Here is a 25,045-nt window from a genome sequence, read left to right as displayed (position 1 = left end):
TATTTTATTATCTCAAACTCTTAGAGCAGAGTTCTGCACACAGTAGGCCCTCAATATTTAGTATGAATTGATAGTGTGGCACTGGTCTTGCTCTACCTGGCAGCCTAAAATAACTGTAAGAGCAAGACTATATTGTTGTAAACTGTCCGATGCTTTCTGTTTTCACAATTATACCGTGCTATTTTGAACACAGTAAAATGACTAGTGGCAAGAGTGTAACACATTCTGCTTGCAGTGGGAATGCAGGTGATGTCAAAAAGAATAAAAGTGATTTGTTTGGCACAAACACGAAGTGATTCGAATTTCACTTACTTCACAAAGTGAAATCTGGACACCACCACCACTAGTCTGAGTCCGTTCTGTGCACAGTTCACACTAATTCAGGCAAAATTCAATGAATGACAAAGGCTTTCAAGCAGGACAGGGAGAGCAAGGCCCAAGGAAATTAAAGAGACAGAAAGACTCCTCAGTTTTGTGTTTAAAAGCCAGGTGAAACACTCATTAAGTCCTGGACTTTTGACAATTAAAGCAGAAGCCCTTGTCATCTGGGAAGCTTTGAAGGCAAACTACAAGGCTGGAGAAATTCAGTCATTTGGAGGAAGTAATGTTTGATTTTCTACATTCATCAGCTTCTACAGCTCACATAAGCTCAATTAGCAAGAGAAGCAGGGAGTGCAGCTGAAGAGAAGGCTACAGGCATCCGCAAAGATAATCAGGCAATTACAGATGAGGGGAGCGACAACAGCAGAGAGAATTTTCAACTTGATGAAAGTGGTAGTCCAGAAACCTATATATCAAAAGAGAAGGTTAGAACGCGTAGGTCTGAGGCAGCGAAGGACCAACTAACGGCCATGTTGGGATCCAACTCAAGCGGTTCTTGTCGGCTAAAGCCCACCCCAACTTATTTGGCAAAGCTTACACCTTCAAAGATTTAATAAATCCAACTTCCCTTTCATGAGAAGCAGTATGGTTTAGTGGAAAGAGCACGGGCCTGGGAATCACAGGTCATGGGTTCTAATCCCGGATCTGCCATTTTTCAGCTGTGTGACTTTGGGGGAGTCACTTAACTTCTCTGCCCTTCAGTTACCTCATCTGTAAAATGTGGATTAAGACTGTGAGCCCCACGTGGAACAACCTGATTACCTTGTATCAACCCCAGCGATTAGAACAGTGCTTGGCACATAGTAAGTGCTTAACAAGTACCATCATTATTATTCTAGCAGGATTTTGACAGAATAATTTTAGGGCCACTGCACAAGGTGCTGAACGTGCATCTCTACAACAATAACTTGATATTCAATATTTTACTGGTGTTGAAACATGCATCCCGACTCTCCCCATCTGAAAACGGTGAATTTTGCTTTTGTCACCATTACCACAGAGCTATTGCAGCCATTGGAGGAAGGGATTAAAATTACCCTTAAAAATCTAAGTACGATGGTCATTTGCAAAAAATGATTTAGGCCAGTAAGAGAGAGGATAAGCCAAGCCTAAAGGATTTTGGAGAGTCTTTTATAATAATAATAATGCTGGTGTTTGTTAAGTGCTTACTATGTGCCGAGCACTGTTCTAAGCGCTGGGGGAGATACAGGGTCATCAGGTTGTCCCACGTGAGGCTCACAGTTAATCCCCATTTTACAGATGAGGTAACTGAGGCACAGAGAAGTGAAGTGACTTGCCCACAGTCACACAGCTGACAAGTGGCAGAGCTGGGATTCGAACTCATGACCTCTGACTCCCAAGCCCGTGCTCTTTCCACTGAGCCACGCTGCTTCTCTATATAGAGGGCACATCACAATCTACATCCCTGAACTGGCAAGGTCAGTTGTGATGAAGATATTCCCGAAAGGCATGCGCAATAAAAGCTATCAGGACAGGTTGCGCAAGGTTGTTCAAGAGCTTAGTACAGTGCTCTGAACACAGTTAAAGTCCAGTGAACACCAGTAATTGATCAATCTGAGGAGCAGCCAGAGCTTTTTGAAGAAGCTGAAAACTCCATCAGTAAATCAGGGAGAAGCCAATGAAGAAGATGAGGGAGATGTAAAAAGTTGTTGGAGTTCCATAGAACGGAAAGATTGACAGAGCACTTGCATCTCCCGGTCAATGAGGTGATGGTAGTATGTGGAGTTGCTGCCGATTCTGAAGAAACACCGATCATGAAATATCACAACTACTTAACCGTGTATTTGTGGCAGCGGGGCCTAGTGGAAAGAGCATGAGATGATGAGTCGGAGGACCTAGGTTCTAATCCTAGCTCTGCCAGTTGCCTGTGTGACCTTGAGCAAATTATTTAACTTCTCTGTACCTCATTTTCTTCATCTGTAAAATAGGGACTCACGAGCTGTACTACATCCTACTTAGACCATGAACCCCATGTGTGACAGGAACTCTGTCTGACCTGATTAAACTTGGATCTATACAGCACTTAGAAGAGTGCTTGACACACAGTAAGCACTTAAACCCAATCGTGACACCACCACCCCACTGCAAGCAGAGTGGCAAACTCTCTCAAGAAGTGATTATTATGGTATTTGTTAAGCACTTACTATGTGTCAGGGACTGTTCTAAGTGCTAGGGTGGATACAAGATGGTGGAGATGGACAAGTCCTTGTCCCAAACAGAGCTCATAATTCTTAATCCCCAAGTAGAGACTTGACAGTCCTCAACAAAGAGTGACAACTATGGCAAGAGAAGCAGTGTTGTCTAGTGGATAGAGCACGGGTCTGGTAATCAGAAGAGCCTGGGTTCTAATCCCAGCTCTGCCATTTGTCTGCTGTAGGACTTTGTGCAAGTCATTTAAGTTCTCTGTGCCTCAGATACCTCAACTGTAAAATGGGGATTAAGACTGTGAATCCTATGTGGGACAGGGATTGTGTCCAATCTTAGCAAATACCATTAAAACAAAATAAATCAGAAGAGGATTGAAAAGAATGTTTGTTGCTCAAAATCTAGCAAAAAGTTCCAAGGATTCAAGACGATCAAGTTCTACAGGAAAAAGTAGGATCGGCTAAGTCATTAAAGACCAACTCAACCCCCAGATCCTTCACTAAAGCCATTGAATCGAGTCACTGAATGAATGAATGAATCACCTCCATTCCCTCCTCGAAGGTTTCAACTTAAATTTGCCTTGGTAAAAGTGGTGACAATGGCCTGACTCATTTTCATATGTACCTCTCTCCTCCCCCTCTACCATCATCTCTAATAATGTGAAATTTCTCCCATTTTTGGTTCGTTCATGTGTTTTTGAACAACTGGTGCTTTTTCTGATAAAAATGTTACCCAAGTTTCAAGTCACAATAAAATTTTAAATAGTTTTGCAGTGATCTCTACATGTAGCAAGCTGTGTTTCATTCCTCCTTCCTTCTCACCCTTTATCCCACCCACATTTTCTTTAATGGTCAAAGACTAAATTGTGTAGTTACTTCTTCTTTGGACCATCTTTTAAATGTATTATTCATTCAATAAATGTCATTATAAAAGACTGCATAATGCATAACAATACTATAGCAGTGTGTATCAAAAAATGTCAGTTATGCTGGATTCTCCGAACCATTTACTCCCTACTGAATAGATTCCTCTTGAATAAATTCCTTCTGAATCACTGGCTAACTTAATATGACTTTCCCATAACCTGGGGCTCTTCATTAACCCAACTACGGCATTTTAGCAGAACTCAGTGTAATCCACAACCGATCTCATTCTTCTTCTCACCTATCACAGAGAAACCTGTTTATTATTTTCACCCATCCAAATTTTTTTCATCCCTGAAATATCCTGGTGTTTCAGGATCTTCCGTACCTTCTCAAATAAACCCTACTGCTAGCACTTTGGCTATGTGAATTTCTCTTGTATCTGGAGCTAACTGAAATAACTACTCTTGAGAAATAACTTGTTCTGGGGGTGTAGAGAACTGGGAGAGCATTTACATGAGGTACTTTAATGCCTTTAAAGGATAATTCACCTCATACGGGAGTCTTATTAGCTCCCAGAAAGATGCTCAGAACTCCCCTTCCAAAATAACTGGTCTAGCGGATAGGCTTGGGATTCAGAAGGTCATGGGTTCTAAAGCCAACTCTGCCATTTGTCTGCTGAGTGACCTTGGCCAAGTCACTTCACTTCTCTGTACCTCAGTTATCTCATCCGTAAAATGGAGTTTGAGATGGTGATCCCCATGTGGGACAAAGACTGTGTCCAACTTGACTTACTTGTATCCACCCCAGCACTTAATACAGTGCCTGGTACATAAGTGCTGAACAAATACCATCATCATCATCATTAGGTGTAAAATATTATAATCAGGCATCAACCTTGCATTATCATGTATCTCGTGTTGGGGAAGCTTGTGTTTCGGGGCTCTCAAACTTCTCACCTACCTGATCCACCACTCTAACCCCACTGCCGAAGACCCAGATGGGGCTTTCTTCTCTGGTATAGAAACCAGCAGGTGGTTGACGAACTCAAGGGCCAATTTCTGGATAGTCCAGATACAGGTGTCATGGCAGTGTCATCCTTCTCTCCTGGCTGCCCTCTGAGCAGATGAATGCGTTCAGCTACAGGATTGGCAAACAAACTGGAAAAGGGCCCAGTGGAGAGTCATTGCCAGTCCTGCAGGAAAAGACGGTGGATATTTCCATGGTGGCAGCAGGGAATGGCAGGTCTTAGAGCTGGAAAACAAACAAACCCAGAACTACAGTAGGGAATGAAAAAACAAAAACAAAACACTTATGATGTGGAAGGCAGTGGCAATTGTCATTTTAAAAGGGGTGGGGAGCTGGTGAGGAGGGGGAAGGAAGTAAAAAGGCCAACATAGAAAGCCGAGCGGCATTTTTAAAGGTTTTCTGCAAGGTGCTCCAGACAGCGGGAGACCTGGCTCATCTGATTGTTTCCTTTGTGCCGCGGGCTGCTGTGTCCTGCAAAATACCTGGCAGGGAAGAAGCTTGCGAGGGGCCCAAATTTAAAAGCTGAGACAGATAATGTGTGACAATACATTTACAACTAAATAATGGACTCTGGAAAAACTAAAGAGAGGGCAGGAAGCAAGAGGAGGAGGAAAGAATGAGGAAAGCAATGCTATGGAAGGATACACAATGACTCTTTTGTGCCTGGCTCATCTTTCTTTCCTTACAACCACTCTTGGCCAAATCTGAACAGAGAAACATTTTTGTAAAAGGAGAGTTCCAGCAAAATCTGTTGGTGCCTCTTGAACATCTCAGATCAGCTTTGAGATTGCCAGAATCCAGATTAAAAACCCTGGCACCAAACATAATATAATGAATATGAAACAGATTTCCGTCTCTCCAATCACATCTGTATCATTTATCGTCCCTCCCAAATCATCCCATCCACCTAACTTTCCCATCACAGTAGACAACACCACTGTGGTCCCAGCCTCGACCCACCCACATCCTTAGCATTATTCCTGACTCTTCCCTCTCTTTCAATCCCTATATCTAGTCAGTTGTTTGTTATTACACTGTACTCTCCTATATGCTTAGTACAGTGCTCTGGACATGGTAAGCGCTCAATAAATTTGATTGAATGAAAGTTCTGACAAACTGCGCTGAATTAGTAAATGTCCTAGAAGTTTTAAAGCCAGCTGTGCAGGGTCCCCAGTGGAAATTGAGGCTCTAGATAGGACAGTTCTTCCTTGACTCCATTCCGCCTTTAGACCGCATGCAATCTGATTAGCAAACATTTCACAACCAGGCTAGGTCTTATTTCTATCTCTATCAATCAGTCGTATTTATTGAGCACTTACTGTGTGCAGCGCACTATACTAAGCATTTCATTTATTCACTCGACTTTATTGAGCACTTACTCAGTGCAAAGCACTGTATTCAGTGCTTGGGAAAGTTAAATGTAAGAAAAAATAGACACAATCCCTGCTCACAATGAGGACACAGGGGGAGACATACATTACCGTGCATAAATAAATAAATTTACAGATACATACCGATATATATATATTATATATATAATGTGCTGTGGGGACGGGAGGGAGGATGAATGAAGAGAGCATGTCAGGGTGATGCGGAAGGGAGTGGGAGAAGAAGAGAGCAGGCCTTAGGCAGGGAAGGCTTCTTGGAGGAGTTGGGCCTTCAATAAGACTTTGAAGTACTTGGGAGAGTATATTATAACAGGGCTGTTGGACACGTTTCCTGCCCATAACAAGCTCATAGGCTAGAGGGGGAGAAGGACATTAATATAAATGAATTAAGGATTTGCACATAATAATAATGTTGGTATTTGTTAAGCGCTTACTATGTGCAGAGCACTATTCTAAGCCCTGGGGGAGATACAGGGTCATTAGGTTGTCCCACGTGAGGCTCACAGTTAATCCCCATTTTACAGATGAGGTAACTGAGGCACAGAGAAGTTAAGTGACTTGTCCACAGTCACACAGCTGACAAGTGGCAGAGCCGAGAGTCGAACCCATGACCTCTGACTCCGAAGCCCAAGCTCTTTTCACTGAGCCATGCTGCTTCCCCAGCCACGCTGCTTTCCCTATAACATAAATGTTATAGGGCTGAGGCAAGGGTGAATAATAGGTGCAAATCTAAGTGCATAGGTGACACAGAAGGGAGTGGGAGAAGAGGAAATGAGGACTTAGTCAGGGAAGACCTCCTGGATATGTGCTTTTAATAAGGCCTTGAAGGTGGGGAGAGTGATTCTAGATCAGATATGAAGAGGGAGGGCATAACAGTCCAGGGTAGGAGGTGAGCGAGCCACTTACTTTTTTGTACATTCCGTCTGAAAAATGTTCTAGCTTACCACCAAGGTCATGTTAGAAAAGCAACAACCTTTTCCCAGTTAAAAGTATTCTTTTTTCCTGTGACAGGCAAGTTCTATTTAGAATCTAAAGAGCAATTCCACACACTGAAAAAATCCTGGTCACTTTCCAGTAGGTTAAATCTTCTCAGAGACAGATAAATTCTCAATGGGCAGTCAGGAGGCCTTGACTTTCAGACCGGTTCCCTTCCAGAAGTTTTATTGCCCGTCAATAGCAAATTATGCAAAAATTAAAGATCGATCACAAGACTTTTCCAATGCAGCCTGAAATGTGCTATAGAATTTGCTCACAATTGTATTGGCTCTAGGACAGTGCTATCTTCTCTGCCAACAATGTCTTTGGCAGCGATGGCTCTTTCTCAAAAGGCTAATGAGAATCCAACCTTATAACCCTGATTTCCACAAAGTGTAGAATTTCTATCTGCTCTTAAAGTGCCCCGCCAGCTCAAAAGCTTCCTTCCTTTTAACCAATTCAAATCATTCTGAACCAAAAATCCCTTCCCAAAGCATACAGAGTCCTCTGTCGATGCTGTTGCCGGTGAGGATAAAGTTGGGAAGGTAAAGAGAAGGTTGATGGGAGAAACTGCCGCTGTCTTCAGCTATAGGAAAGGAAGAGAAAAATAGAGACTGTTACCAAGAGATGATTCCACAGGGTACATCAAACTTCCAAATGCGTTTCTTGCACAAAGTTTAATCATGTTTAATTTTTTCCTCTCTTCATATTTTTCATGATATTTGTTAAGCACTTACTATTTGTAAAACACTGTTCTATGCCCTGGGGTAGGTACAAGTTTATCAGTTTGGACACAGTCCCTATCCCAGCTGGGGTTCACAGTCTAAGTAGGAGGGAGAACAGGTATTGGATCCCTGTTTTACAGATGAGGAAACTGAAGCACAGAGAAGTTAAGTGACTTGCCCAAGGCCACACAGCAAACAATTAGCAGAACTGGGATTAGAACCAGGTCCTCTAACTTCCAGGACCACACTCTTTCCATTAGGCCACGCTGCTTCTCATTTTGCTATTCAAAAATGCATTCAAATAACTCCACCAACAAAGATTAAACCATTGGAAGCCTGGCTCAGCTTAACTGTCCCCGACACCTTTTTATTTATTTTTATAGCATCCTCTATTTTCTCTTCTTTTCCTTTAGCTGAAGACAGCAGCAGTTTCTCCCACCAACCTCATCTTAATGTTCCCAACATCATCCTCACCAACATCACCATCAATAACATTTACTGAACCTCTACTGTTTGCAAATCACTCTTCCAAATGGTCGGGAGAGTACAAGGAATGTACAATATAACCGGAAAGCCCGGCAGGTTAAAGATGACTGACAATGAGTGGGAGCAAGAGGAAGAAGAAGGAAATAGACAACTGCTAGCAGCAAGAGTATGAAGCAGTCTGGCTCAGTGGAAAGAGCCCGGACTTGGGAGTCGGAGGTCATGGGTTCGAATTCCAGCTCTGCCACTTGTCAGCTGTGTGACTGTGGGCAAGTCACTTCACTTCTCGGTGACTCAGGTACCTCGTCTGTAGAATGGTGATGAAGACTGTGAGCTCACGTGGGACAACCTGATTACCCTGTTTCTACCCCAGTGCATAGAACAGTGCTCCGCACATAATAAGCGCTTAACAAATACCATCATTATTATTATTATGAAAAATATGTGGATAGCAGCAGGGACAGTTGGGATGGAGTTCACCTGTAAATTCATCCCATTCCTTCTCATTTTTTTCCCAAGAACAAATGATTCTTCAGTGACCAGCTGGCATCTTTGCTGGAGAATCAGATTAAAGGTTAGCTCTGACTCATAAGTTACTAGCTGGGGCAGCCTGCCTGGATCAAAAGGTAAGGAGCCAAACATCGGAGTCAAATGCATTTACTGAGCACCAGCTAGAGGCTCGTGGAACAAAAGAAACGAGATGTACATGATTCCCAACCCTCAAGTTTGCAATCTAATGGCAGTAAACTGGGGACATAAATGGATACATTCACTGTAATTAAGAGGGAGACAATAAAATAGAATGAAATAGAATAAAAAAGCAGCATGGCTTAGTGGGAAGAGCACAGGTTTGGGAGTCAGAATCTGTGCGTTCTAATCCTGCTCTACCACTTATCAGCTGTGCGACTTTGGGCCAGTCATTTTACTTCTCTGGGCCTCAGTTATCTCATCTGTAAAATGGGGATAAAGACTGTGAGCCCCACGTGGGACAACCGGATTAACTTGTATCTACCCCAGCGCTTAGAACAGTGCTTGTAAACCCTTAACAAATACCATCATTATATAATAGACAAAAGTGAATACATGATAAACAGATAAATTTATGAATACGCAGTGCTGAGGCAAATGGGATGTCATGACTATAAATTTGTAATGGACTGCTAGAGTCAGTGTTCTGCAAATCGTTAGTGCTCAGTAAATACCACTGATGATGTTGATAACTGGAGTGATGGGAGAATTCATCGGGAACTCTCTTGGAGGAGGTGACTTAAAGAGGGCAGGGAGGGGCATGATTTAGTGAAGGGGGAGGGGACTCTAGGCAAGGGGAAAGGCATACGCAATGGATCAGAAATAAATGAGGCCATAGCAAGGTACAGTTAAGTTTGCTTAGGTGGCACTTAGTAATAATAATAATGATGGTATTTGTTAAGCGCTTACTACGTATGTGCCAAGCACTGTCTAAGTGCTGGGGTAGATACAAGGTAATCAGTTTGTCCCATGTGGGGCTCACACTCTTAATCCCCATTTTACAAGTGAAGTAACTGGGGCACAGAGAAGTTAAGTGGCTTGCCGAAGGTCACAGCACCCAAGTGGCAGAGTCGGGATTCGAATCCACGTCCTCTACCTCTCAAGCCCATGCTCTTTCCACTAAGCCATGCTGCTTCTCACTAAGCCACGCTGTTTAGGCAGAGTGGCCAAATGGAATAACACAAGAGCCCCAGACTCATATCTCAAGTCTATCGCTTGTGGTATGACTTTGGCCGAGTCACTTAACTTCTCTGGACCTCAGTTTCCTCATCGGTAAAACACTCTAAGACTCTGAGCCCCATATGGGACAGGGGCCATTTCCAACCTGATTATCTAGTACCTACCTCAGCACTTAGTACAGTGCTTGGGACCAAGAAAGCATTTAACAAGTAGTATAATTATTATACTAGAAGAGCCGTGAAATCAATGGTCCCGTTGGACTCTGTGCAAATCGTAGCACCTCAAAACGTGAAGCAGGAATCGACAGACCAAATTTCTCGGCTGCTGCTCCATCATTGTAACATGACCTCCAGCCCTAAAACTTCAGGGTGAGTCCCCTTTGTAATCGACAGAGCCCTGCTCTCCATCTAAAGCTCTTCTGAAGTCCCATCCTCTACAAGGGATTCATTTGTAATCTGTCCATTTCACATTCTCCTAACACTTCAGCACCTCCATGACACCTAATAATAATAACTGTGGTATTTGTTAAGCACTTACTATGTGCCAGGCACTGTACTAATTTCTGGGGTGGACACCAGCAAATTGGGATGGACACAGTCCCTGTCCCATGTGGACTCACTGTCTCAATCCCTATTTTACAGGTGAGGCACAGAGAAGTGAACTGACTTGCCCAAGGTAGGGGGCTTGGATTAGAACCCATGACCCTCTGACTCCCAGGCCTGTGCCCTATACACTACACCATGCTGTTTCCCTAAGTACATATCCTTGTACTCTGCTGCTTCCCCTATGTGTAATTTATTTTAATGTTTATTCATTCATTCAATAGTAACTATTGAGTGCTTACTATGTGCAGAGCACTGTACTAAGCACTTGGAACGTACAATTTGGCAATTGTTAGAGACAGTCTCTACCCAATGATGGGCTCACAATCTAAATGGGGGAGACAGACAGCAAAGCAAAACAGAACAAAACAAAAACAAGACAACATCATCAAGATAAAGAGGATCAAGGGAATGTACACCTCATTAACAAAATAAATAGGGTAATAAATAATATATACAAAGAATATATATAAATGCGCACAGTGCTGAGGGGAGGGGAAGGGGGAAGAGCAGAGGACGAGGGTGAGGGGAAGTGGAGGGAAAGGGGGGTGCTCAGTGTGACAATGTCTATCTCCTCCACCAGATTATAAACTCCTAGTGGGCAGGGATCATGTTTTTTAATTCTTTTGTACTTTACCAAGGTCCTAGTAGAGTGTTGTCTGTACACGGAAGCCACTCAAATACTATTAATTAAATAATTGCTCTCTGTCTCCTCTGTAGAGTGAAGCTGTCCCTACTTTCCCTTTTCCTGACCAAGAGGATGAGTGGGTTAGGGATTGTCAAGTATAATGAATTGGCCTTGTTGGAAGAAGTGTCTGCCTTCTGCTTCCTCTACTTGCACTCCCCTCCTGGGTCTTCTGATCCTCCCTTATTTCTTTCTCGTTAAAAGTTTCAAGGAGATTGTTTAGCAGCCATGACCCCTGAAGGACGCTCACAGTCGAAAGCAGTCGATAAGGCTGCCTTATTCTTGCTACAAAAGCGGGAGGCTTAGTCAGGGAAGGAGGCAAGAGGAGAATGCGACAGTTTAACCTCCAAAATTTCCAGCCAGGTTTAGCTCTGGAGTAAGCACCCTGTTCAAATTGGTTCTGACCCGGATCACTCATCCTCCCTCAGAATAAACAGTGAGGAAGGTCTTTCCAAAATCAAAAATTCCTCCCAATCTCCTTTTTTAATAAAAAAGACTTTTCTGATGTCCTTGCCCGGTGAAGGCTTTCATCATAGATTCAAGGTCATTACAGAGGGGATCCTGCTGAGATCTCATAAATTTTCAGAAAACTTGATTAACAAAGGAAGGATTTAAATGATTGGCATAATCATTCTAAGTCGGTGTATTATTCAAGTTTTTAGAGACAGTTTAACAGGATAGCACTCTTCTTCCAGTTTGTGTCTATTGTCATCAGCAAGTTTTGCCTTTTTTTTCTTTCCCCTGAAGGGGAATAAACGGCAGGTGTCCAGGAAGGAGCCATTCCAAAAATCAGATCTGGAGGGCCTTTGGCTGCCTGCCATTCCAGCAGGATGGTCTAAAGTTCCTGCTTGGAGTTACCTCCTCTGTGAATAAATCTAATCCTCTGCCTGCTTTCTGACAGCAGTCTGAGACTTTTGGGGAAATGGTTGAAAAGCATCCTCTTTGTAGTCCATGTTAAATCCTGGCCCAGTCTGGCACTGGATTATAAACTCCTTGAGGGCAGAAATAATTTCTACTAAATTCGACTGTACTCTCCCCCAAGTGCTATGAAGAGTGTTCTACATACGAGAGGCACTCAATTTAATTATTTACATTGATGTCTGTCTCCCCCACTAGACTGTAAGCTCTCCGTAGGCAGGGTCTGTGTTTATTGTATTGTATTCTCCCAAGTGCTTAGTAAAGTGCTGTGGGCACAGTAAGCGCTCAATAAATGTGATTTACCGACTAACTCAATACTACTGATTGACAGATTGAGAATAATGGGGAAAATAATCAATAAATACTACTCATTAAGTGCAGTGGTGTGGTTGCCCCAAATGGCCACTAGCATCCCGTTTCATCTCAAGCAGAGAAGTAAGCAGCATATATATACAAAGAATATATATAAATGCGCACAGTGCTGAGGGGAGGGGAAGGGGGAAGAGCAGAGGACGAGGGTGAGGGGAAGTGGAGGGAAAGGGGGGTGCTCAGTGTGACAATGTCTATCTCCTCCACCAGATTATAAACTCCTAGTGGGCAGGGATCATGTTTTTTAATTCTTTTGTACTTTACCAAGGTCCTAGTAGAGTGTTGTCTGTACACGGAAGGCTTTCATCATAGATTCAAGGTCATTACAGAGGGGATCCTGCTGAGATCTCATAAATTTTCAGGAAACTTGATTAACAAAGGAAGGATTTAAATGATTGGCATAATCATTCTAAGTCGGTGTATTATTCAAGTTTTTAGAGACAGTTTAACAGGATAGCACTCTTCTTCCAGTTTGTGTCTATTGTCATCAGCAAGTTTTGCCTTTTTTTTCTTTCCCCTGAAGGGGAATAAACGGCAGGTGTCCAGGAAGGAGCCATGGAAAGAACAAGGGCCTGGGAGTCAGAGGATCTGAATTCCAATCCGCGATCTACCACTTGTCTGCAGGGTGACCTTGAGCAAATCACTTAAGTTCTCTGTACGTCAGTTACCTCTCTTGTAAAATGGAGATTAAATCGTATTCCCTCCAAGACTGAGAGCCCCATGTAGGACAGGAACTGTATCCAACCTGATAATCTTGTATCTCTACCAGTGCTTAGTGTAGTGCTTGGTACAGAGTGTGCGCTTGACAAATACCATTTAAAAAAAACAAAAAACAAATTCCCAAAGTGCTTCTCAAACACTGCATTATTACAGTGCCCCGTGTAGATAGGCATAAGGTCTGTCAGAGGAGAAAACAAGTCTCCAGGCAAACCGCTGCAGCACACCTTATCCATAGGGTCATGCCTTTCAGCATTTTGTTTTTGCAAAAGCAGTTTCCTTAGGTCAGAGAACCTGGGAGAGCACACTTAGGCTCCTCTGCATTCCCACCTGAGCTGGAGCTTCATGTGAAACTCCAAAGGACCCAAAAGTCAACCAAAGGGAAGGACGTGACTGGAAACTATTTGAGGGCAGGATTTGTGTCTACCAACTCTAACGGACTTTCCCAAGCACTTAGTACAGACCACAGACCAAGTGTTCAATAAATACCATTGTTAGATTAGCAGTTGGTAAAAGGTATTGCCACGGGAAAAATTAGGGGATCATAAAATCGTGGTGCTGAAGAGCCCTGGAGAGATCATCTGAGAGGAAGGCTCTGGCCTCCAGGTAGGAGAATAATGAACTCATCCAGGAAAATTGGATGTCTTTTCTTTCCTTGAAGATCTCTACATCCTCCCTTGGGAGCCCATTACAGTTCTATATTGGCAAAAAGTTAAACAATAAACTTAAATCTCTCCTACTTAATTTAATCCCATTTCCTTTTGATAAATCTCAGAGAACCAGGATAACAATAGATTACTATCCTTTCCATAACATCCTTCAACTCCTTGGTCAAATGCTAATATGATTTATATAACAATGAACCTGGTTTTCTCACAATTCTTCCAGTGGGCACTACACTGCCCTCTCTGGAGCTGTGAATGCAGAAGTCGGTCTCACTGAGAAGAGTTCCTGTCATTCGTGGTTATTGGATATTTGGCAGGTACGATTTGAGTGAGGTCTAGAAATATCTTTAAATAGAGTATTTATAAGAGTAGTAAAAGTAGTAATAATACTGAGTAATCACTAAGAGCAGAGCCCTAAACTAAGCCCTTGGGAAAGTACTATACAAACACTAAACATGCTCCCGGCTCACACACAGTTTACACTCTAACAGGGCCATTCCACCACACGTATTAGAAAAATCTATTTGCAACTAACTGTGTACTTATTAGATCTCAAAGTGAGTGTTGCAAATATTTTGAGCGTGTTTCTTAACAATTACAGAACTGTGCTTAAAATCTCACTGCAATGGGTAAATCCTCCATCTAATATTATAAATGTATCCTGTACTTAATATTTTGTCTCACTGTGATTTGACCTCATTTTCCTTAAGATTAATAATAACAATAATAATAATGTTGGTATTTGTTAAGCGCTTACTATGTGCAGAGCACTGTTCTACGTGCTGGGGTAGATACAGGGGATTGACGTTGTCCCACGTGAAGCTCACAGTCTTCATCCCCATTTTACAAATGAGGGAACTGAGGCCCAGAGAAGTGAAGTGACTTGCCCACAGTCACACAGCTGACAAGGGGCAGAGTCGGGATTACTGGGTTCAGATCTTGAGAAATCTTAGATTCTTTTCTAAATTTCACTTGAGCCTCAAAATCATAATAATAACAGTTGTGGTATCGTTAAGCACTTAACTCTGTGCCAGGCACTGTACTAAGTGTTGGGGTGGATACACGCAAACTGGATTGGACACAGTCCCTGTCCCACGTGAGGCTCACGGTCCCTCAGTCTCACAGCAGAGCTAGAATTGGAATCCATGACCTTCTTACTCCCAGGCCAATGTTCTATGCATTACTATTATCCAAATACAAATACCAACATTATTATTACGCCATTCTGCTGCTCTCATAGCTGTTTACCAGTGTACTTTTCTCTTTATAGGCATTGAATGTTCTTTCTTCCTTTTTTGCTCCTTCACTTTTAGAGTTCAATAATATACCTAGTGCTGTAAATGCCTACCTGGCCAACTGTGGTTTTTCTTCTTTGCTTTCGTAAATTTAAGAATATTTGGAGCAATGTTTTCTATGATGTATTCATCCATATTTATAAATAGCTTGGAATCTCTATAGGAGGGCCACAGGCTGTGTCTTATACAAACAACTCTCTTATCTGGCCCCTTAGGGTGAGTTTTAGAGGCATAGAGGGGTTAGAATACTTTGGAAAGGAGATGAGACTTTCTCATTGAAAATAAACATGCTCTGACCACTGTAAGACACACTTGGAGCCTACCTACAAAATTCATTCTAATAATGATAATAATATTGGTATTTGTTAAGCGCTTACTATGTGCAGAGCACTGTTCTAAGTGCTGGGGTAGACACAGGGGAATCAAGTTGTCCCAAATGGGACTCACAGTCTTAATCCCCATTTTACAGATGAGGTAACTGAAGCACAGAGAAGTTAAGTGGCTTGCCCACAGTCACACAGCTGACAAGTGGCAGAGCTGGGATTTGAACCCATGACCTCTGACTCCAAAGCCCGTGCCGTTTCCACTGAGCCACGCTGCTTCTCTAATCTATATGTTTAGTTTCAAATTATTAAGAATAGATTTTTTTAGTGATAGTTAAGCACTTACTATGTCCCAGACCTTCTACTAAGCACTGGGGTAACCAGGTTGGACACGGTCCATGTCTCACATGAGGCTCTCAGTCTTAATCCTCATTTTACAGATGAGGTAAATGAGGTACAGAAAAGTTAAGTGACTAGCCAAGGTCACACAGCGGACAAGTGGAAAAAGCAGAATGAGAATCCAGGTCCTCTGACTCACAGGTCCATGCTCTTTCCAGTAGGCCAGGCTGCTTCTCATAAGTTAAAACATGGATTTTGAAGGAGAGCTCTTCAACCTATCTTTCAAATTGTTTGTGCAGCAATATTAAGATTGTGATTTTGAGGTTTTAGTCACTTTCTATTTGTTTCCAGGTAAAATGCCTCCTCTTAAAGTCAACTTGGCCAATTTTGAGTTATCTGACATTGATGCACTGCTGAGTTGCTGTTACCTGTGCTGTTACCAGATGCCTGCATGGAGAATACTGAAAACCCACTGTCAAGAACTGAGCCAGGTCTGGGATGGATTCAGTTCATTATTTTCACAAGGCTCCTTCACATTGAACACTCAGGTTTCTAACTGAGAGTTGCCTTCCTAAGGACATCACGGAACAATGCAACCTCAAGGAGTTAGCCGGCTGTGTGGGGAATGTAATGATGAGGTAAGGATGGCCTTTCATTAACTTAATTACATATCAGTTAATTTTACGGGTCACAGAATTCTCTGATCTAGTTTTGTCTGGAAAGGAATTCTAACTGGATATGGCATTGTCGGGTCCTTGAGTAACGTGTTTTTCCCCCTAGAATATCCAGACTTTGAGAGTGAGATTGATCTGGGGTGGAGAATCCCTGCTATTCTCTGTTGCCTCTCCTGTTTCCTTCTTTTTTTTTCCTGTTTTTTGGAGCTCTCCAGTTCTGCAAGCCAGCACTCCTTTTCATCCCATTATATTTCTCTGTTCGTCTACAGTTCCTTCAATCCAGCTCAGTCTTGTCTTTTCCAGTTTTTGTGATCTACATTTTTCCCTGTTCCAGAGGCTCCTGAGGTCACTGAGTGCTTATAGAGGGCATAGCACTGGATGGGCCATGTCTATTTTGAGAAAAAACATATGTACATACATATATATGTATATAAGTACGTACATAGAGAGGGAGAGGAGTGAGGAGAGAAACAAACTGCTATTTCCAGGTTAGTGTGCTTGGCAGGGTAGCTGTGTATAGGTTACTGATGTAGCAATATTTAACTTTGCCTCAATAGGAAATATATGGTTGGAACTTGATTATTGTTTCAGGGTAGAATTTGGATTGAAAACTAGGAGGAATCAGCTCCTCTCTGTAGATCCCAGCAAAACTGATAATTGCTGGGCAGACCCTACTTACTTTGGTTCCAACCCCTGGCTGGCCTGAACTCATAGAGCTCCTGACTAGAGGTTCAAATCATACAGAGAAGCAGCGTGGCTTAATGAAAAGAGCCTGGGGCCTGGGAGTCAGAACACATGGGTTCTAATCCCGGCTTTGCCACTCGTCTGCTTTGTGGCCTTGGGCAGGCCATGGTTTGTGCAGTAATATTAAGATTGTGATTCTGAGATTTTAGTCAGTTTCTTTTTTTTTCCAGGTGAAATGTCTCCTCTTAAAGTCAACTTGGCCAGTTTTGAGTCATCCGACATCGATGCGCTGCTGAGTCCCTGTTACTTGTGCTGTTACCAGCTGCCAGCAGTTACCTCATCTATAAAATGTGGATTAAGACTGTGAGTACCTTGTATCTACCCCAGCACTTAAAACAGTGCTTGGCACATAGTAAGTTCTTAACAAACACCATAATTGCTATTGTTATTATCAGACCAGGCCGTGCAGAATGGTAAAGCAGCAGGCAAGAGCACCTGAGATTCATTCACTCAATCATATTTATTGAGTGCTTACTTTCTGCAAGGCACCAAACCCCGCTTGCGCACTGTACTTCTGGCCTTCACTTTTAGTAGGTACTTACACATATGCGGCGGTTAATATTTGGGGAGTGGCCACCATGGTCTGCAAGGAGTTGTAGTACCAGGAACCCTCGGGACATTGCTCAGGTGTAAAAAAATCAACCCAAATGCCTGTCCTGACAATCATGCTGCTGTTTCCTCTCTGACCCAAAGGACTTGAATCCCCTGAAAAAGGAGGATCCAAAGGGATAGCTGAGCAGTGTCCCTACCTGGCCTCAATCCTGGGCCACACTTCTTGACTGGGCTTGGGAGTTCAGAGTTTCATCTACCATTAAAAGCATCATTATTAGCAGAGCATCTACTGAGACTCGGAAGAGGTCTTTGCAGATTCAAGATCTGGAGACATCCCATTACTAACTCATCAAATTGGCCTCTGTACATTCCCACAGAGAGACACATACATACACACATTAGCACATAAATTTTCTGAATCAGATTAGCTTCTATACAGGCCAGATTGACTTTTGGGAAGCAGCATGGCATAATGAATAGAGCACGGGCCTGGGAGTCAGAGGGTCATGGGTCTAATCCTGTCTCGGCCACTCTTCTGCTGTGTGGCCTTGGGCAAATTACTTCTCTTCTCTGTGCTTCAGTTATCTCATCTGTAAGATGGACGTTTGAGACCGTGAGCCCCACGTGGCACAGGGATTGTGTCCAATCTGATTTGCTTGTATCCACCCCGGTGCTTAATACAGTGCTCGGCACATAGGAAGCCCTGAACCAATACCACAATTATTATTATTAGACAAACTGATAAATTATATACCTAAAGGGATATGAAAGGTCCCCTACTGATATCTTCGATTATCACTACAGGCTGCTCGAGTGTCCTTAGGCATCCTCGTCATCCAATCCATGATATTGAGTGCTTACTCTGTGCAGAGACCATACTAAGCATTTTTTACGGTATTTGTTAAGCAGCTAATATGTGCCAGGCACTGTATTTGTTAAGCATTTACTATGTGCCAGGCATTGTATTAAGCGCTAGAGTAGATACGAACCAATCAGAATGAACTTAGTCCCTGTCCCACATGGAACTCAGTCTTAATCCCCACTTCACAAGTAATGGAGGCACAGAGAAGTCACACAGCAGATAAGTAGCAAAGCCAGGAATAGAGCCCAGGTCTTTCTGACTCCCAGGCCAGTGAGCAACTGACTAGGCCCCACTGCTTCTCATATATTTAATGTAATAGAGTGGGTAGAAATGATCTTTGCCCTCAAGAAGCTTGAGAAGCCCCTGATGATCATGTCTCTCTGTGTGGAAATGGGAACGAGATCAGTACCTTTTGAGTAGATAGCCTTAAGTGTTCTCTGTTTGCAACTCCACTGATCTCTCAAAGGTCTTGTGGCAGCTCTTTTTCTTTAGTGGTGGTAATAATAATTCTTTAGTGGTGGTAATAATAATAACTGTGGTATTTGTTGAGTGCTTACTGTGTGGCAGGCACTGTACTAAGCACTGGGGTGGATACAAGAAAATTTGATTGGACACAGTCCCTCCCTGTCCCGTGGGGTGCTCACAGTCTCAATCCCCATATTACAGATGAGGTAACTGAGGCACAAAAAAGTAAAGTGACTTACCCAAGGTCACCCAGCAGAAAAGTGACCAAGCCAAGATTAGAACGCAGGTCCTTCTGGCTCCCAGGCGTTTGCTCTATCCACTAGATCATGCTGCCTCCATGGAAGGTTTTTCCCACTTGTCCCCTCATGGAACATAGTTGACCACAGAAGTACTTATCCCTGCCCCTAGTCCACCCTGCAACCCACTGCTCCAGACCATGACCCACCTCTATTTTTGCCTTTCTACTGGGGATCTGGTCATCCTCCAAGAGGTGTGTGCTAGGAATTTCATCAGGACCCCAACCTATCAAACCTTCCATTGAGCAAAAATGTTAGGGGAAGGGGAAAGTATAATATAACGGACATAGTAGCCATAAACATTACCCTCAAGGCACTTACAATTAGCTTACCCAGCCTCTTACCCAGCCTCCGGCTATGAGGCTTGGTCTTTGGGGATCCTTGCCCCTGAACTTGGGAACCCCACAAAACCCAGACAACAGTCACAATGAATCCCAGGGATGACCACCCTTCTTGGCATATTCATTTTTACTCTGTCTTAGATGCTGCAGAAGAGACTTAGCCAATAAATGTGTTCAGGCTCAGCTCTGAAATGGTAAACACATCAAACAATCAAAATCACTTATTTCCCTGAAAAATAAAAATACAATTTGGCATTGCCCATTTTGTCTGCAAAGAATATCCCCATAGTAACACATTCTCTGGATGACTCGTTATTTATTTGAATCATTTGGGGGCCACCTGAAGACAGATGAGCTGAAATCACATCTTTAAACAATGCAAAATAGGTTTAGACTTTCACAAACATCTGTTAATTTTTCCTGACAAACTGACTTCATTAGGATAATTTACTTTACGGAGTACCTCAAAACAATGAGCCTACACCACAAGACACTAAAGAAAGAGAGATTTAGTTATGCAAATGACTTCCATTCAAACAGTGCCCAGTGAACAACAGAGAAAATGTGCGCCTAAGACCGCATACAAATAACCTTTGCAGAATATCACACACAAAAAGTTGAAAGCAGGAAATTGCACAGGTCAAAAACATCGGGTTTGAGATGGGGTTTGAACAAATTCATGGAGGAGAAGTCTATGTAATGAGTCTCTAGAGGGAAATCTTGGGGATCTAGGAAGCCCTAGGGTGGGAAAGTTCAACTGATTCATGGATATTATATGGACCCTGAGTTATTAGAAGGAAAAGAAGGGATGTTAGTTGGTCCATCTTCTCTATCTGTTGCCAAATTGTACATTCCAAGCGCTTAGTACAGTGCTCGGCACATAGTAACCTCTCAATAAATACAACAGAATGAATGAATAAATGAAAGATTAATGTCAAGGAGAACCACCATTACACTGATCTTTGTGGCATCCTGCTGCCACTGTCCAATATATAGTAATAGTTAATAATAATTTATTATGTACTTATCATTTGCCAAGGACTATACTAAGTGGGGGAGTAGATTCTAGATAATCAGTTGGAAGCAGACCCTGGCCCACATGGGGTTCACAGTCTAACTAGAAGAGACAATAAGCATTGAATCCCCATTTTACAGATGAGGAAAATGAGGCAAAAGGAAGTTAAATGACTAGTCCACGGTGTCACAAATTCCCAAGCCCTGGCTCTTTCCACTACGCTACACTTCTTCCCTGCTTATTGTTTATCAGTTTCCTTGTTTATGTGTCTACTCTACACCATCGAATAGCAGTCAGACAATTAATCTCCACCCCTTAAAAAGCTCAGTGGAAAGAGCCCGGGCTTGGGAGTCTGAGGTCATGGGTTCGAATCCAGACTCTGCCACTTGTCATTCATTCATTCATTCAATAGTATTTATTGAGCGCTTACTATGTGCAGAGCACTGTACTAAGCGCTTGGGATGAACAAGTCGGCAACAGATAGAGACAGTCCCTGCCGTTTGACGGGCTTACAGTCTAATCGGTTGTCAGCTGTGTGACTATGGGCAAGTCACTTCACTTCTCTGTGTCTCAGTTCCCTCATCTGTAAAATAGGGATGAAGACTGTGAGCTTCACGTGGGACAATCTGATTACCTTGTATCTCCCCCAGCACTTAGAACAGTGCTCTGCACAGAGTAAGCGCTTAACAAATACCAACATTAGAGAAGCAGCGTGGCTCAGTGGAAAGAGCAGGGGCTTGGGAGTCAGAGGTCATGGGTTCGAATCACGACTCGGCCCCTTGTCAGCTGTGTGACTGTGGGCAAGTCACTTAACTTCTCTGTGCCTCAGTTACCTCATCTGTAAAATGGGGATTAACTGTGAGCCCCACGGGGGACAACCTGATTACCCTGTATACCCTGTATACCCTGGATACCCCAGCGCTTAGAACAGAGCTCTGCACCTAGTAAGCGCTTAACAAATACCAACATTGTTATTATTGAAGGCATACCTCCAAGAGGCCTTCCCAGACTAAGCACTCCCTTTCCTCATCTTCCACTCCCTTCTAGCCTCTGTTATATTCCCCTCCTCCCAGCCCCACAGCACTTAGGCACATATCTGTAATTTCATTTATTTGTATTCAAGTCTGTCTCCCCACCTCTGGACGAGAAACTCATTGTGGGCAGGGAACGTATCTGCTTATTGTTGTATTGTACTCTCTCAAGCATTTAGTACAGTGCTTTGCACCCAGTAAGTGCTCAGATATGATTGAATGAATGAATCATAGGTATTATTGAGCACTTTGTGCAAAACACTCTGAGTACTCGGGAAAGTATACTGTAACAGAGCTAGTAGCCATAAACACTGCCCTCGAGGAGCTTACCATTTGATATACATACGTCAATTGTTTTTTTATTGTTGCCCTGTTTTATTGTAAGCACAGGGGAAAGTTTTCCTTATTTTATGTGCTCCCCCAAGAACCTGATTCAGCACTCTGAACACTGAACAGCTAACAGTATTTGAACATAATGGAAACAGGGACATTAGAAGCAACGTTCCTGGCGCTCTTGTGGAACTTGTCTATCCAAACGGCTAAAAGGCTAGAAAGGGAAACTGTGAAGGTATTTTGGAAGGCAGAAATCCCTGAAGGGTGGGGTTGGGGGAGCCAGATGGGGTTTTTCACTTCAAAACATAAAACCTGCAGTGTTGCTAACAAGGCTGTCTGTGGTTGCCCAGCAAAGATGGCAAGAAAACCTGCAATCAGCGGCACTGGAGGCATTCACCCCAGAGTAGGTTGTAAGCACTCCAGAACCACTGTGGCATTCAGGTATCGTCTGGGTTCTGAGACCCAAAACTTCTCCAAGCAGAGATGGGTCCTGATTCTAAACCAGCCCTGAACCCACAGTAACAATAATAATAACTGTGAGATTTGTTAAGCACTATATGCCAAGCACTTTTGTAATCATAGAGGTAGATACAAGGAATCAGGTTGGATACAATCCCTGTCCCACATGGGGCTCTCAGTCTTGATCCCCATTTTACAGATGCGGTAACTGAGGCCCAGAGAAGTTAAGTGACTTGCCCAAGGTCACACAGCAGACATAGGGCAGAGCCAGAATTAGAACCCATGTCTTCTGACTCTCAGGCTCAGGCTTTTTCCATGCTCTTTTTCCTTGAGGATGTTCTGACATGAGTAGAGTCATGAGTATCAACTCCCTTCTTGGGAAAGGGGTGATCTACAGCCCTAAGCTTAAGGCTGCCCTGTCCCAGCTGAACCCACAGGGTTGTCTTTCAGGACTCTTCTCAATTAATGAATCTCTCCCAGACTCTCCCTTCCATGGTGACATCCAGTATCTTGGCTCTATTGCAGCACCACCAAGAGGCCACTATCCTCAAACTCCCATTCTTCGAAGTTACATTTCCCTCTCCATTCCAGTTCCAGGGAATCACATTGACAAAATGTCATTTTAGATTGAAAACACCAAAAAGGAGGAGAAATAGCCTCAATCTGTCAGTCTCATTACCTCGTCCGTTCACAAGTTTAGAGTATTTAACCAGCAGAAATTGCTCTCAACTATTAAAAGCAGCTTGGGCGACCAATGTAGCTCGGGTGACAACTATTCATAGTTTCAGAGCAAGATTCGAACTGATTCAAGCTCATGAAGTTTGGCTCTGCCTTTCTGTTCAACTCAATTCCCTTTGGAAACCTCTGCGGTAGGTGTAAAAATGAAAACAAATCGCTCTATGGCCCGTTTCCTGACCACACTGCCCTGTGCTGTGAGATTATGCAGGGGAGAGAAATTGCCTGCTGACCCTCAGCTCTTCTTTGTCTGTGGTTGCCAAGCAACCCCCAAAGGGAGCTACCTGAAACTCAGATGTTAGTCATTGTTTCTTCCTCTTACGGAAAGTGGCACACCAAGCATCTGAATGCCTCTTATTTTTGCCGGTTGCTATTTCCACCTGCCAATCCTCACTGGAGACAAAGGAATGGCTAAATAAATAGCCATCACCCTTCAGAGGTGATCTTCTGGAGAGAGATTTCACCACTGGATTGCTTCCTCTGGCTCCTAGTGGGAGGAAGACTCACAGATTGTAAGGATCTTTAAGCTGTAAACTCTTTGTGGACCGGGAACATGTCTACTAACTCTATTGTTCTGTACCCTCCCAAGCTTTTAGTACAGAGCTCTGCACACAGTGCTCAATAAATTGATTGACTGACTAAACTAGAGCAGTGGTCAAAATTTTTTTTCTTGTCAAGTCACTTCATTGCATGTTGATATTTTGTGAGGAAGCCGAGTATTGGGAGCGGGGATAATGTTGGGGATTGGAGAACGGTAATTAGAGGATGAAAAAATGTTTCCTTCTCTCAAACTTGATTCTTGCTTTACTCACAGATTTCCCACTCAACTCTCTTCTCTTCATGTGGCCCAATTCAGTTAATTTCCTGGTATTCAAACACAACCATATCACCTCCTTCTAAGGACTCGCTGTTGTTGGTGAGCACAAACCTGCTTTTCTAGCCACATACCCATCTGATCTGAACAAATTTTCTCTGGATCCATACATTTACAGAAAAAAAAATCACTTTCCCCTCCAAATCACCTCCCTCACTCCTGCCTCCCATGTTCTTTTTTCTGGTTTGGAACTGTGAGCATTGTTCCACTAATCATCCATAGGCTGTTATTTTACTCATCTTCCTCCTTCACATTACCATCGGCAATAGGACCCTGCTGTACCCTTAGAGCACAGGGGTTCTAAGGACTTGTAACATAAAATCAGAGAAAAGAACACAATCCCTGTCTTCCTCAGGGCTCCTGTTACTGATATTTGGGGGCTTTCAAGGGGTTTAAAGGATGTCTGATTCTCACTGTGGGCAGGGAATGTGTCTGTTTGTTGTTATATTGTACTCTCCCAAGCACTCAGTACAGTGTTCTGCACATAGTAAACGCGCAATAAATAGAACTGACTGATTCCCCAAGATCAGGATGAGTATGGGAACCTGGGATGAAAGACATGGCTGCATGAAGCCCACTAGGACTTCCACCAACTCAGCCCTGCCTTCTGGATTGCCAGAAGGGGTGTCTAGGCACTTTGGATTTTGGATCCTCCCTGCTCCCTTCAGTTATGATCACCTTTCCCACTCCTCTCTAAACTCATCGACCAGACTGTATCAACCCTCTGCCTCCCCTTTCCTCTCCTCCAACTCCCTTCTTGACCTTCTAGAATCCCCTTTCCATACTCAACTGAGACCGCTCTCTCCAAGGTCATCAATGATCTCCTTGCCAAACCTAAAATATTCTACTCTATCTTACTCCTTCTTGACCTCTCGGCCAACTCTGACATTATGGACCATCCCCTCCTCCTGGAAACACTAAATAACCTAGTTATAGAACTGACAGTCTTCTCCTAGTTTGCATTTTCCTCAGTCTCTTTTGCTGCCTCTTCTTTCACCCTTCACCCTCTATATTAGAGCACTGGCATGGGAGTA

Source organism: Ornithorhynchus anatinus, chromosome 18 (genome assembly GCF_004115215.2).
Source record: "Ornithorhynchus anatinus isolate Pmale09 chromosome 18, mOrnAna1.pri.v4, whole genome shotgun sequence".
Lineage (NCBI taxonomy): Eukaryota > Metazoa > Chordata > Mammalia > Monotremata > Ornithorhynchidae > Ornithorhynchus > Ornithorhynchus anatinus.
Note: the sequence above shows the minus strand (reverse complement) of the source record.